The sequence below is a fragment of the Euprymna scolopes genome, chromosome 2 (genome assembly GCF_053919585.1).
Source record: "Euprymna scolopes isolate OS-2025 chromosome 2, ASM5391958v1, whole genome shotgun sequence".
In the NCBI taxonomy this organism is placed as follows: domain Eukaryota; kingdom Metazoa; phylum Mollusca; class Cephalopoda; order Sepiida; family Sepiolidae; genus Euprymna; species Euprymna scolopes.
In genome coordinates, this window is record NC_136483.1 from 102,427,629 (window position 1) to 102,442,315 (window position 14,687).

At 34.7% G+C, this 14,687-nt stretch overlaps 1 protein-coding gene across 4 annotated transcripts in view; it reads right to left on the reverse strand.

Annotated features, from left to right (window-relative positions):
• LOC145293525 (uncharacterized) overlaps positions 1-14,687 on the reverse strand; it is a 62,515-nt gene that overhangs the window by 12,557 nt on the left and 35,271 nt on the right. The window lies entirely within an intron of this gene.

The following is a 14,687-nucleotide window of genomic DNA, read 5'->3' on the forward strand; positions in this document are numbered from 1 at the left end:
AAAATTATTCATTAATTAGTCTTATACTTTCTTTAATTCTTCTATTTTCTTTTCCAGTATCCCCGGCAACGCCAGGTAGCCCTGCTATTCTATTACGTAAAGAAAAGTCATATATTTGTCAGTTTTTGTATATGTATGTGTGTGCATGTCCAACTAAAATTCAAAAACTATCAGAGATAAACCTATAAACCTCACACATTCTGATTTAGTATGACCCCGAGCTGGATAAAATAATAATATTTAAAATATATATCTAAATATATAAAATAATATGGGCTAAGATCACAGTGTAGTATCTGTTCTGATGCTACACTTAAGTTAGTTGTCCTTAGTCAATGTAGGGGAAACCATACTGTACTTGGGCAATTTTTATTTACTTCCAGAGTGCCTCTTTTTGGGGAGCTGGTTTCCTCCCCCCCCCCCATTAAAAACGACCTTTTGTCACAAATTACTCTCATCGGGAAGCAATTCAAGATCAATAATAATGATAAAAAAAATACCCTAAACATATTTGCACATGAAGTCACCAGTGACCAGTGAGGTTTTTTTTTTTTTTTTTTTTTTTTTTTTTTTTTACATAGGCATCACCACATTAACAAAGCCAAGAGGCCACTCAAGGATAAGGGTTAAAGAGTGTACATTAGAAATTGGACAATATAGTAATCATTAGTAATGAAAATTTGGTAAATTTGATAACTTATATGGAACGGCTCATCAAGAACTTATTTACGTTAGACTTAAAGACAACCATATTGTAGTCAGCCGGAAAGCAGGAAAACGGAAGACAATTCCACAGGCGTGCAGTTCTAAGAAAGAAGCTCTGTTCATGGAATCTACGTTTAGGTTTAGGCACGGATAAAGAGTCGGGGGAATTTTTTATAGTGTTTACAGCTAGACGAGTGTTTCTTGTGAAAGTTTGGCGAGGGGGGACCATAGATTGAAGCTCAGTCGAACACTTTCCATGAAAATAACGGTACATCAGAGACAAACTTGCAACATCTCTTCTGTGAGATAGAGGTTGCAAGGAAGAGAAAAGGACATCTCCTACGAGGCTACGAAGTAAATTTTGAACTCTATCAAGGCAGGCCAAGTCCTTTCTAGCAGCTCCTGCCCAGATGTGGTGATGATTGCTAAATGGTTAACGACATGGACCAACAGCCTAAGTGCACCAAGTCTGAATGCAGTTTATTTTGAAGAAACACTTCCAATTAGGATATTGTCAACTTTCACATAGTCGCTTTTTTAAGTACTCAAAATGGAATTCTAACTAAAAAGATCCTGGGAAGATCAATGCCAGCAATAATCATCTTATTCATGCGAAATGAATAGATGAATGACCAGAGGCCAAATTAATGTGTGAAGTGACAGTAAAACTATACATAGATATCTTACTAGTGAGTGTCCGTAAATGTGGGCTCTCTCTATCCTGCTAGAAAACTACTCACATCTGAAAGTATCCTGCATTTCTACAAAGCCACCATTCGCCCATGCATGGCGTATTGTTACCACATCTGGGCTAGTGCATCAACCACTGGTCTCTCGCTAATAGACAGGATCTAGAAAAGAGTCTCCAATCTAATAGGTCCTGAACTGTCAACCAAACTCCAACCCCTGTCCCATCACTGCAATATTGCGTCTCTGTACCTCTTTTACAAGTATTCTAACGGGATGTGCTCCGACAAACTCATAACACTTGAGCCAGTTCAGTGTAAATACCCCTGACTAACCTGACAAGCAGCAAAATCCCACCCCTACACTATAGAGATCCCTAGATGCCAGAAGGCCTTCTACTCTAATAGCTTCTTCCCTCAAACTGCTAGATTTTAGAATTCTCTCATGGTCTGCTGGTTCCCTGGCTGTACTGACATGTAGAAGTTTAAATGTAATATGAACGGACATCTTGCTGTCCCTGTAGATATGATCCTAAATAGTAGCCCCTTACATCTAAGTGGCATTGTGTCTTTTTTGAGATGAAAAAAAAGAAAAACAGTCAGCTGCTGATAAGCTTGTCTTTTTTGTTCATTTTTGCTTTTATTCTCTTTAATATATTTAACGAGCAATCATCGAAATGCCAACTTTTGGCATTAACTGGAAACATATCTCAAAAAATGCTATTATGGTTCCCCAAGGTCAAGCGACAAACTGATAAAAACTCTTCTGAAGAAGAACACTGGCCTCTCGGTATCGGAGTTTCTGGATGCAATAAGTAAACAAACACTATGATGCCTTGCAGTTCGTATTCTTTGGATTTTTCGGACTACTGTTCTCATCTTGAGTGTCATTTTCACAACATTTCGGTTGATCTAATCTTCGACCTTCTTCAGGTGTATCTTGTCGAACTCGGGAATTTGGTGTAAGACAACCAAAATTCATACTAGAACTCTTCGCAAGGACCTGTGGTGCAGTGGTTAAAGTACTTGTAAAAATCAATTGTAAAAGTGATGTTCTCCTGAGGGTTGAAGGTTCAATTCTCAGTGTGGCCGAGTGAAAAATATAATTGTGAATTACTTAGCACCTCTATCCAGTCATGGCTGATAGAACGAGAGCATGCTACCACTGTCAAGTAAATAAAAGGTTCCATTTGAAATTCCGTCCAGATTTCCGAATTCGACAAGATACACCTGAAGAAGGTCAGAGGTTACATTGACTGAAATATTGTGAAAATGACATTCAAGATGAGAACAGTAGTCCAAAGAATCCAAATAATATGAATAAACAATCCTCATCTTCAAAATTCAGAAACATAACAGCAAAACAGTTATCTCCACACGAACGATTCTGCAAGGATCATTGTTTCTGCAAGAAATGTATATGGATAATACAATAGTTATTTCAAAAGTAAAGCCACCTATTTTTCAAAAATTAAAACCTTGAAGAGCTACAAAGACGGGGGTCGTACCATTAAAATGAGCGACCTTTTGTGCTACAAAATTTATTTTTCTACATAGTCACCACCATTCTCAATGCACTTTTGCCAACAATGAACGATGCCTCGGTCGTAAAAATCCAGAGCGCTTCTGCATTGGCTTCGTAAATAGTGAGTATTGATCGGTTCTGCTTTTCTTGCACGGATGAATTCAATGACGTGTCTCTGCTTCTGACGCACGTTTATGAACAGGGGTTGCTTTCTTAGAGTCTCACACAATCATTATCTACAATAAAGAGATGAAACTTTCAGGTCATGAATGCATAAATTCAGTCAGCATAAGAATGCAATTTGCAATTCCTCCTGATCCATTTGGGCGGAATAAAAAATTAGGAGGCGTTATCTTTGGAATATTCTTCATAATTGTAAAAATATTTATTGTTACTAGTGGGACCTGTGGAAATTGCACAAGGGACTGATTCATATGTAATATATTGATGGTGGCATTCTGTAGATTCAGTGTAAATGGAGACACTCCAATATTATTGTAGCTATTTTGTTAAAACTGCAAAAGTATTTATCCAAGCTAGCAGAGGCGCTCAGCAAAGCCAAGTCGTAAAATACGCTTAAATATGATATTTTAATTCTTGCAGATTTCAAATATATTATTATAGAGTTAATGTTCTATCGATTTTTTAATATATTATAAAGTTGCAATTTCAAAACTAAACGGTCCTGGATATGACCTAAAACTATATCCGATGGTGAGGCCCCACCTTGCGGGTCTTGGGGAGTGTGGAGCCACCCTTTAATTGCCATTGCTTCCAGGTCCACTCTGACCCGGAGTGGTAGTACCTGTTAGAGTCCCAACTATGGGTTAAATAAAATCCGACATAAAAAACAAATATGCTCCATTAAAAATCGTTCCTCAAAATAATTAGATTCGGCATTAAATAACCTGAAAAAGGTTGATATGCCGTAAAACAAAAACAACCAACCATCAAAAATAAACAATATATCTATATGGCTTGGACTCATCAGTTTGAATCGAAACCGAACCCCAAACTTTTATATATATATATATATATATATATATATATATATATATATATATATATATATATATATATATATTTTATAAATAATTTTATCAATAATTTTTCATAAGTTTTGGTTTCAATAATAGCTATTATTGAAACCAAAACTTATGAAAAATTATTGATAAAATTATTTATAAAAAATAGATTACTAAGGTGCCATCAGCTAAAATCGAAACCTAAACCAAAACTTATGAAAAATTATTGATAAAATTATTTATAAAAAAATAGATTACTAAGGTGCCATCAGCTAAAATCGAAACCTAAACCAAAACGTATGAAAAATTATTGATAAAATTATTTATAAAAAATAGATTACTAAGGTGCCATCAGCTAAAATCGAAACCTAAACCAAAACTTATGAAAAATTATTGATAAAATTATTTATAAAAAATAGATTACTAAGGTGCCATCAGCTAAAATCGAAACCTAAACCAAAACTTATGAAAAATTATTGATAAAATTATTTATAAAAAATAGATTACTAAGGTGCCATCAGCTAAAATCGAAACCTAAACCAAAACTTATGAAAAATTATTGGTAAAATTATTTATTACAAGAAGTGAAAGTACATAACAATTAAACAACCCGGATGTAAGCGTGACACAGAAAATAACACACACGCTATAATATTAATATATAGATAATAATTATTTAATAGCTCCCTTTATGGCTGGACCCTTTAAGAGAAATGAAAATAAGCTGCTTGATTAAAGCTAAAATACGAATTCAGTCCATTGGATTTGTCGAACACTATATGATGGCTTACTATATGTTTGTTTGAAAAAAAAAAACATAATAGACTTTATTCTTCTTCTTTCTGAAAATCTGTTATGCTGACCGCATTGATCAAGAGAAGTTCAGATTGGAGTTAAAAGATGACTTGGTTCAAATTGTGCATCCTGTAAAATCGTGTCCATCATATGTAAATAAATGAACTTCTCTCGCATCACACAAGTAAAAAAAAAAGTGTCGGATGAAACTGTTTCAAGTGTTTACAGGAGGAGAGAAAACAAATAGCAAGTAAGACAACCCCTTGCACTTGCAATGAATTCGAAAATAAATCCTACACTCTATTTCCATAATGAGACGTTTACTTTCTTTTTTTTTTTTCTTCCTTATTTTTACACCGATTCATTCCATCTCATTAATCATTATTCTGTGGCGCTTGGCCTTGATAAGTGATGTCACAATAGTTAAAAACCAAAGAAAAAAATCCTTCTTTTCATCGCTGTCTATGGACAGGTATCGGCTGTTCTCAGATGGTTTCATTGACATGGACAAATTCCTGTGATTACGAAACAGAAGACATGTTTATTCAGTTAAAAAAATATCCAATAAAATAAAATTAATTTAATTCTAATCAAGTTACCACCATTTGTGATAATACTGCATATAATACGTGTAGTAATACTACAATGGTCATTTCAAAAGTAAATCCTCCCATTTTTTAACTCAAAAATTAAAACATTTAAGACCTACAAAAACGGGAGCTATACCATTCAAACCATCAACCTTTTGTACGCCAGAATTTATTTTTCTACATAGTCATCAACATTCTCAATGCACTTTTGCCAGCAATGAACGATTCCTCGGTCATAAAAGTCTGGAGCGCACTTTGTCACTCACATTTATCGCCATGAATGCCTACTAGACACTGTCCTCGAGTATCTAAGGTCTCTCTGTACAGGGGTTTGCCAGAACAATCTGGCATGAGGATACTTTTTCCATAGAAGTAAACCCAGACCAAATATTCAAAATCACATAGTATTCGCAGCCCAGATATGATCTCCTCACTACGGCTACTCCACAGCATTTCCGAGGAATGGTGCACCTTCTCCAAGTGATATTACCTCAAGTAATAGCACAAAGCTGGATACTCCACCAGACTAGATAAATTCTTGTCCTGGAATCCAGTAAGACCAAGAGACCAATATGAAAGACATACTACAACGTATAAAAATGGTTAATTGGGGAGAGGAAAATTATGTTCTCAATTTCTTTACTAACTCAGTGCTTGAGAGATATAGAACTTTAATGGAACATTCAAATATCTATGTATCTCATATAGACTTCAAGCGTTAGCCCCTGGTTGTTGGCCCCTTGATTTATGAGAACTGCGACTGAAGTAAAATAAAACAAAGGGAAAAATCAACGAACCCATCTCCTAACCATGCTGACATCAACTGCATCAGTTTTGGAAACGTTCAACAGGTGCTGCACCGTCAATATGTGCAACAGGGAGATGAAACTTTCAGGTCATGAATGCATAAGTTCAGTCATGTAATTTGCAATCCTCTCTGATCCATTCAGGCGGAATAAAAAATAGGAGGCATTACTTTTGGAACGTCCCTTGTAATAATAGGTAACATCAACCCAAAATGACAGCAAATTCTAAGGATTTGCTTTTAACATTGTGGGATCTGTGTTTGCACGGAAGCGTTCAAGGTTGGGAATGGAATGTCTACTCTCCCAGGCAACGCCGGGACACAGGTAAGGTAGAATACAAATAGCTACTTATTGGTCTTTATTATAAAGTGGGGGATTACAACAAGGTGACAGTTGATTTGTGATTTAATCATTCTCTTATTAAAGGCATTAACTGTTCTATGGTTGATGCATTTCATTTTCGATAGTGAAATACTTAAAGTAGTCATCATGAAGAGAGATTTTATTAAAGACTTTATAAAAAAAAATTAAACTTTGAACATACGTTCTTTTCTAACTCTTTCCCCTCTTCCCCTTCTTTTGAACTGTTTTTATCTGAGCAGGGTCATACTTAAACATCAGAAAACAATAAAAGCAGTTGGTGAGAGGTTCAGATTTTGAATATCGATTTTTTGTTACAAAGTTAAACGACATATAAAAGCCAATTAAATTATTATTTTGTTTAAGTTAACTAATTACCTCTGCCAAGGTGGTTATCTTTTCCATCTGAGGTTTTTTTTTTTTTTTATTCACATTCACCCCTAACATGGCAAATTGCCACTGAGACGTTAGGGACGATTGTGAATTAGGGATCATGCCTACAGGGATACTCTAAGTAGGGAGTTGAGCAGCAAGATGTTTGTTCATATTACATTCAGATTTCTGCATATCAGTGCAGTCAGGGAAGCAAGATATATGGAGGGAACTCCAAAGTCTAGCAGTTTGAAGGAAGAAACTTTTAGAGTAGAAGGCTCTTTGGCATTGGGGACTTTTAGAGTGAAGGGGTGGGATTTTACTGCTTGTTGGATTCGTCAGGGGTATCTACACCAGTGCTATGAGGTTATCAGGGCACATTTCATTAAAGTACAGTAATGCAACATAATAGCAATGGGACAAAAGTCAGAGGTTGGTTAACAGTGCAGAAACTATTAGATTGAAGACTCTTTTCTGAATCCCATAGAATAGAGAGAGACTAGTGTTTAATGTATCAGTCCATATATGGTAACAATATTCTATGGGCAAATAGTGGCTTTGTCAAGCTGCTGCCAGTTGTCATGGGTTCGCTCGACTGGACATGAGCACTGGAGGTTCAGAGGGTGTCTATCTGATGCGCAACAGATACTGCACCTAAACTGCGCAAGCAAGTTTGGAGCCAAGGTGGAAAGTCCTGTGGTGATGGAGTGAGACTACGCCAACCGCGAGGGATAAAGCACTGAGGCTCCAACTAGTCATCATCAAGACTGACGGACTGCATGATGATGATGATGAGTATTTTTCTAGCATGGTAGAGGGAACCTACCTTCTTTGCAACAGCCTTGACAATATCTTCAATATATTTGTTCCAATTCACGTTGGCTGTGAATGTTAGGCTGAGGAGTTTGAATGATGAACTTTCATTCCTGGTATTATTATCTATGATGATTAGTGGTTCTTTGTATTTGTACTATTTGGACTATTCGAACTACTGTTCTCATCTTGAATGTTATTCACAAGTTTCGGCCAATGTAACTTTGACCTTCTTCAGATGTCTCTTTTGGAATTTGGGAACCTATACAGAATTTCGAATGGAATCCTTTACTTAATTCACAGGGCTACCACGCATTCATTCCATCCAACTGTTTTTCAAATTTAATTCTCTTTTTATTTTTCCTTCGACCACCATGTGTTATGCGCGATCAAACAACACATATTAAATATCGACCATCTGTTTGGAAAGAAAGTCAAACACGTGCTCACTACAAAAAAAAAAACAAAAAAAAAAACGTGAAAATGGAATATCAAATATTCTAATCCTTCAGAAACGATTGTGTTTCTGATTAAAGCCACCAACAAGTTTTAGCTAGGCATTTGCCTCTTATATAACAGATGAGTTATATATAAAACATATTTTGGATGTGAGTGTGTTAACAATGGAATTTTCCATATGAAGATAGAGTAAGTAGAAAGTGGAAAATCCTACTAGAAATGTAAGTATCAAAATGAACATAGCTGGAAGTTGCATCACTGACAATCATTCCCAAAGACACATAAAGAATAAGAGAGTAAAATTATTCCTCTTTGACTCTGGGTCTGTGCCACAGGCAGACGTATTTTCAAGGCACTTCTTCTCCCTTCCACGATAGAGAAGGGTATTAACAATATGTAATCTGTCCAATACATGCCTGCATGTAAAATGCATGTTAAACTGCTGTTGCTGTTGCTGTTGCTGATGATGATGATGGTGATGATGATGGCGATGGTGATGATGTGCAGAGGAAACTAAAAGTATAAATCGAACTTGTTATTTTACAATTTTTACTACGAATAACAGTGCAAGAATGTCACAGTGTTTATTATGAGGAGAGAAGAGGCAAATCAACCCCATTACACCTACGATGACAGCTGTTAACAATAACAAAACGAAGACAAAAAAAGAGACAGAGACGTCACAACTGATTGAGCAGACTACAGATAACGTGTCAACTAGCGACACAGCTGTTTGCAAGGCATTTGTCGAGGAAACAATGGCTAGCAATCACTCAGGGTCAAAAGAATTCTTCACATAACACTACACGAGCTGTGATCAATATTGTTTAAAGTATTCAAATAGAAGAGATTAATACTATGCAGACAAATAAACTTACTATGTGATTCAAACTAATGTACTTGCATATAGAAAAATCAATCACCAAGGGAATAATATGTAGCTCAGAGCAAATAATGGAGTTGTTGTTTTTTTTTAAATGTTTTAATTAATAAATATACAAAGAAAGAGAGGCAGAGCAACTATGAAGCTAAAAAAAAGGAGAAAGATAATATTAACATTACTGTTACGGCTGTTACAACTACTATTGTGCTTTGGTCGTTTTTACAACTAATATGTCTACCTACAATGTGTCAACTAACAACATGGCTGTTTACAAGACTTTTGACTATGAAACCATGACGACCAGCAATCTGCTGGTACTGAAAGAAATCCCTGCATAACGTTACATTCCATCTGGATTAAAAAGAGAGCTTCAAAAGGGGAACGCACTCTTTTCATTGCCATTGCATAAAGGTCCAAATTTTTTTTAACAATTCATTTTTTGTAACAATAGAAATAAAAACTTATCAGCTTCAAATTTTAGGCAGACATACATACATACATACATACATACATACATACATACATACATACGTATATTTAAACAGACAGGTGAGATTTATATTATAGATTATCTTCGTAATACTAGAAATAATAAATTTTTCATTGAAAAAATTGAACCGCGTTTGCCCCCCAAAATATTGACGAAACATTCGTTTAAAATCTTCTGGTGTTTACATAAACTTCCTGGAAAATTTCAACGGCACGGTCTTTATTAAGCATGAGTACCCAAATGTGTTTATTCCATTTATCATTTTCAATCTTCTCATAATATTCTTCATAATTGAACAGCCAATCCACCAATCTTATTAACCTTTATACTCAAGTGGATTTTGGCCTTGATAAGTGGTGACTCTTTAATAAAGACACAATTCATTCAACAATCACTAATGCGAAGAACTTTATTTAAAGTGCCAAAAGACGATTAAAATAAACACTTTAATTCTGAAGATGTGTACAAGACGCGTGTCAGATATTTTGCATGTCGAGCAATCATTTTTCAAAGAAAAACGTCTCAGTGTCATAATTATGGATTTTTATAGTTGAAACTAATTTGTGTATGTGATCTGCTACAACTACTATTGCCTTGGTCGTTATTATGATTACTATACCTACCTACAACGTGTCAACTGTGACGTGCCCCTTCTGAGGTTATCTTCTTTTTTTTATAAATTAACTCAAAAAAAAAGGAATCTTTTATCTCAGATCGCGTGGAAGTTCGCTGTAGAGGGGTACGCGCCAGCCCGTATTTCATCGACTTCCTCCACCAAAAAAAAAAAAGAGTATCCAAACAGGGATAACAATTATCCGCTCTCTTCTCTGGTTTAAATATGGTCTATAGGCTTGTGTGTTGTATAAAATATATTTTAGATAGATGGATATGTTTTTCTTAGCCATCAGCTACTCATCCCTGCAATAGAATGTGGGTTAGAAAAGTCTCAGCATATATCTTGGGCATGAAGAGATAATTAATTCAACATGTATATATATATTTCTTCTTTTTTTTTTTATTTTAATGAACAGAATCAAAGAACGGACAGGTAATATATACAAATTAAAAAAAAAAAAATGACAATAATATTTCAGTTCAATAAGGCTTATTTCTTTTTTTTTTTGTTGTTTTTTGAGCTCTCAACAACGAATCAAAACGGATTCACAACCAGAAAGAAGGTTTATAGAGTTATTCCCCTTTTATCATTGATTTTGCTTTTTATGTCTCTTAATGGTTAATTCGCCATTTGTTTATAGTGTTTAGTTTTTTTTCTTTCTTTTATACGATGAACTTTTCTTTTTGTCACGAACTAACGAAATCTGAATTTTCGTATTTTTATAGTCCTCTTAAAGAGATCCGATATTTCCTTTATTATTTACAAATGGAAAGAGTGAAAGATGAACCAACCATTGTTTTACGCTGAAGGACAACAACGATATACAGTTCCTGTATTTCTCGTGATGTTCATTTTATCAGCGGAGTTCAGACGTCTTTCTTCTTCGGACTCCTGTCTGCAACTAATTTGGCGTTTAAAATTCTTAACGGCTGGCCTTTTCTGAAAGAGACGCTGGATACGTTTTTTTTCTGAATTTTAAATATATCAGCATTTTTCTTTCCTTTTTTTTTCTTCACTCTTAGATATCGCCGTTGTTGCTATGGTAGCGGCTTATTTGTCTCACGTTTTTGGATTTTTAATCATTAAATTTATTTGTTTTTTATTAATACGATACTGATATACTTCAACTATCGTCATACAACTAATAACACAACTGTTTACAAGAATCAATGAAACTACAACCAGCAATCTGCTACACATAATCTGATTTGGACATATTTTTCGGGCTCTTCCATCCACCTCCCTACTAGAGATGGCCAAAATAGACTAACATAAAATAGTCTAAATAAACTTGTTGCATGATAGAAAGTAGTGTTTTTGTGTAAAGCAAAATAAATCAACAAGAGAATAATATGCAGCCCAGAGAAAATAAGGGAGTTGTTGTTGTTTTTTTCATTGCTTTAACTATTACAGCTACAAAGAAAAAGAGCAACATCACTGTGACAGCTATGATGACTAAAAGACAAAATAAGAAAAGCAAGAGTTATGAGGCTGCCGGAAGTAAATCCAACATCTATTTTCTACTCTTTTTAATGAATAAGATTATACAGAGTGAAGTTTGGGAAAAAGCTGATCCATTGAACCGTGAGGGCCAAAGAATGAGTTTGCAAAGTATCAAAAAACAGCTGAACCATGGACAGGTGAAAAGTTATGTTAAATGAAGAGGAATAGATGGAGAGAGAGAGGGAGAGAGAGAAAAAGAGAGAGAAAAGGAGGGAAGGGGTGGACAAAACATACGCAACTTCATTAGATATACACCTAAAAAACAAATTAATCTACAAATTAATCATATCTGTATGGTTTAGGCATAAAATGACAACAATGATTGGCCTTTTGGCTAAGAGCAAACTGCAGTATCTGTTCTAATATTACACATCTTCTTTACTGTCCTCAATCAGCGAAAGAGAGATCTTTCTTTTTTATTTTTATTCCAATCCACAATGCCTCTTCTTTTTTTTTTTTTTTTTTTAAATTAACTCCACCCCCATGGGGAGGCAAGTAAATAAGAATCCAACAATGATTGACATGTCATAAAACCCAATAAGGAATCAACCAACATGGATGATTGACAAGGGATGAACATAGGGACAGCTAATACCATAGGAGATTAGTTAGATCGATCACGTGACATTTTGCAAGTATGACCTGCAAAAATCCGATATTGTTTTTGTTGTGAAGGACGAGTGAGTTGTGAGATACTAACATGGAAAAATAAATGGATGTAAACGCTTCTGTGAAGATCAGCAAAACAAATGATTTATTTAAAAAAAAAAAAAATTCACAACTGAAGGAATTACTATCAATGAGAAGTTACTTAGTCGATTTCGATAGCATTCTCCGTTTTGAACTTCCCTCTTTATTATGATCGGATTATCTATGCAGGGGCAGATAATCCTGAGCAGATAGTTGACTAATCCATGTAGCCAGCTATGCAAATGAGTCATTTCATAAATCAATCACTGAAGACATTTGCATAATTAAACGTAATATAAGCAGGTGACATTTGTTTGTTCACCCGTTTGTCTTCTTCATAAGTCATTTTTGCGATCTTTTCTCTTGTAACTTCCTCGTGCTTCCAGTGTTTCCATTTTGTTTTTTGTTTTTGTTCATTGGATCTATTGTTTCTATTATTCCTGTTTATCATTCGGTTTCTGGATTTGCATAACTCAACCCTAAAATGACCTGACCAGAAGACCTTGATTCGTAACCATTTTTGAATTATTTAAATATGAAATTGAATTAATGCGGAATAGTCGGAAGGGGTGGCGTTGAGAGAATGCCCAAACCAGCAGAGTCTACTCCATTGTTAAGATGAATTGTTTCCTGTTGTTGACTAAAATAAATCTCTGGTTCTGTGCAGTTCTAGGAGGTTCACCCTCCCAGGCTTTGCCTTCTGCCTTTAAGAAAAGCTTAGCTTATTGCTAATCACCTGAGGCATTTCTAGCGAGGAATGCCAACTGAGATGCCCTCTGTTCTAGGGTTGTTTGTTTTTCTTTTAATCCCATTTTCGGGCCCTTGGATGGAAATAAATAGAATCACTAAATACATTAGCAGTGATTGTTATATTTTTTAATAACATAATTGCTTAGATATGATGATGTCTACATTACGATATTAGATTAACAAAGAATATATTTGTGCATGTTTTATCATCATACTATTGTAAAATCCGAGGATTCTATTGTTGGCATTGGTTTCCCCGATATTTTTATAGTTAGAATTATTTCTAGAAAGACATAAGGTACTTACAGGAGGGACAACGTGAAGGTTGCCAATATCCTAAGTGAAAGCGGTTTTTGTAGAACAAACCAGATTCGTACTTCAGGCACCCAGGTTGTCAGTTCATAGTGAACTACAGTCACCTCCCTGCATGCTTAATAATATTACTTATATGAAATTAAATAAAAGTTAAAAAAGTGCATCAGCTTATTTCCCTTGTTTTGTGGAACCACCAGGGACATTTTGCAGAATCATAGGTTTTCAGGGAATCCCCGTTGAAATACACCGGTTAAAGGAATAAGATTGAAAATATTATCCACAAATATCATTCAACAAATATCATTCAAAGAATATCATTAAAAAAAATATCATTCAACAAATATCATTCAACAAATATCATTAAAAAAAATATCATTTAACAAATATCTTTCAACAACTCTCATTCAACGAATATCATTCAACGAATATCATTCAACAAATAATATTCACCAAATAATATTCACCAAATAACATTCAACAAAAATCAATACTAATAATTTACTCTAATAATAAAATATTAATTTCTTGCAAATCTTTTGGGGAATAAAATAAAATTGACAAAGAAAGAGGAAAATGCTTTTTTTTTTAGATTCGCATTAATTCGGTTTAATTTATTTAATAGACAAGTATTAAAATAATTAATAAAAACAAATAAACAACAACAATAATTTTTTTTTTAATTCACACGAGCCCAAAGGAAAGACCAGCAGCCATTGTTAGTGAGAAATTAATGGGAAGCAGCTGTTGCGATAATGCAAAATGTTTTGCAAAAGTTATCAAAAGAGATGGAGAACATTGGAAATCTGAGGAGATTTGTTATAACATGGACTCCAGAGAAAACCACTGGTTGTTTTCAATGAGCAATCACAGATAACAACTTCTTGTTGCAGTAGTAGTAGTAGTAGTAGTAGTAGTAGCAACAATATATCAACAAATAATCTCCTGCCATAACTAACCAACTATATGTTACCACTGTCGACCAAGAGAAAAGTGTATGTGTTTCATTTTTCTTGAGTCAAAGTTCTCAAGAATCTAGGGGGCCCCCTACCTGGGGCTAACACTTGAACTCTATATGAGATACATAGATATTCGAATGCTCCATTAAAGTTCTTTATCTCTCAAACACTGAGTTAGTAGGATAATTTTCCTTTCCTCAATTGACCATTTTAAAGTTATAATATGTCTTTCTCTTTAGTCTATTGGTCTTACTGGATTCCAGGACAAGAATTTGTCTAGTCTGGTGGAGTATCCAGCTTCGTGTTGCTACGTAGGAGAAAATCACTTGGAGAAGGTGCACCATTCCT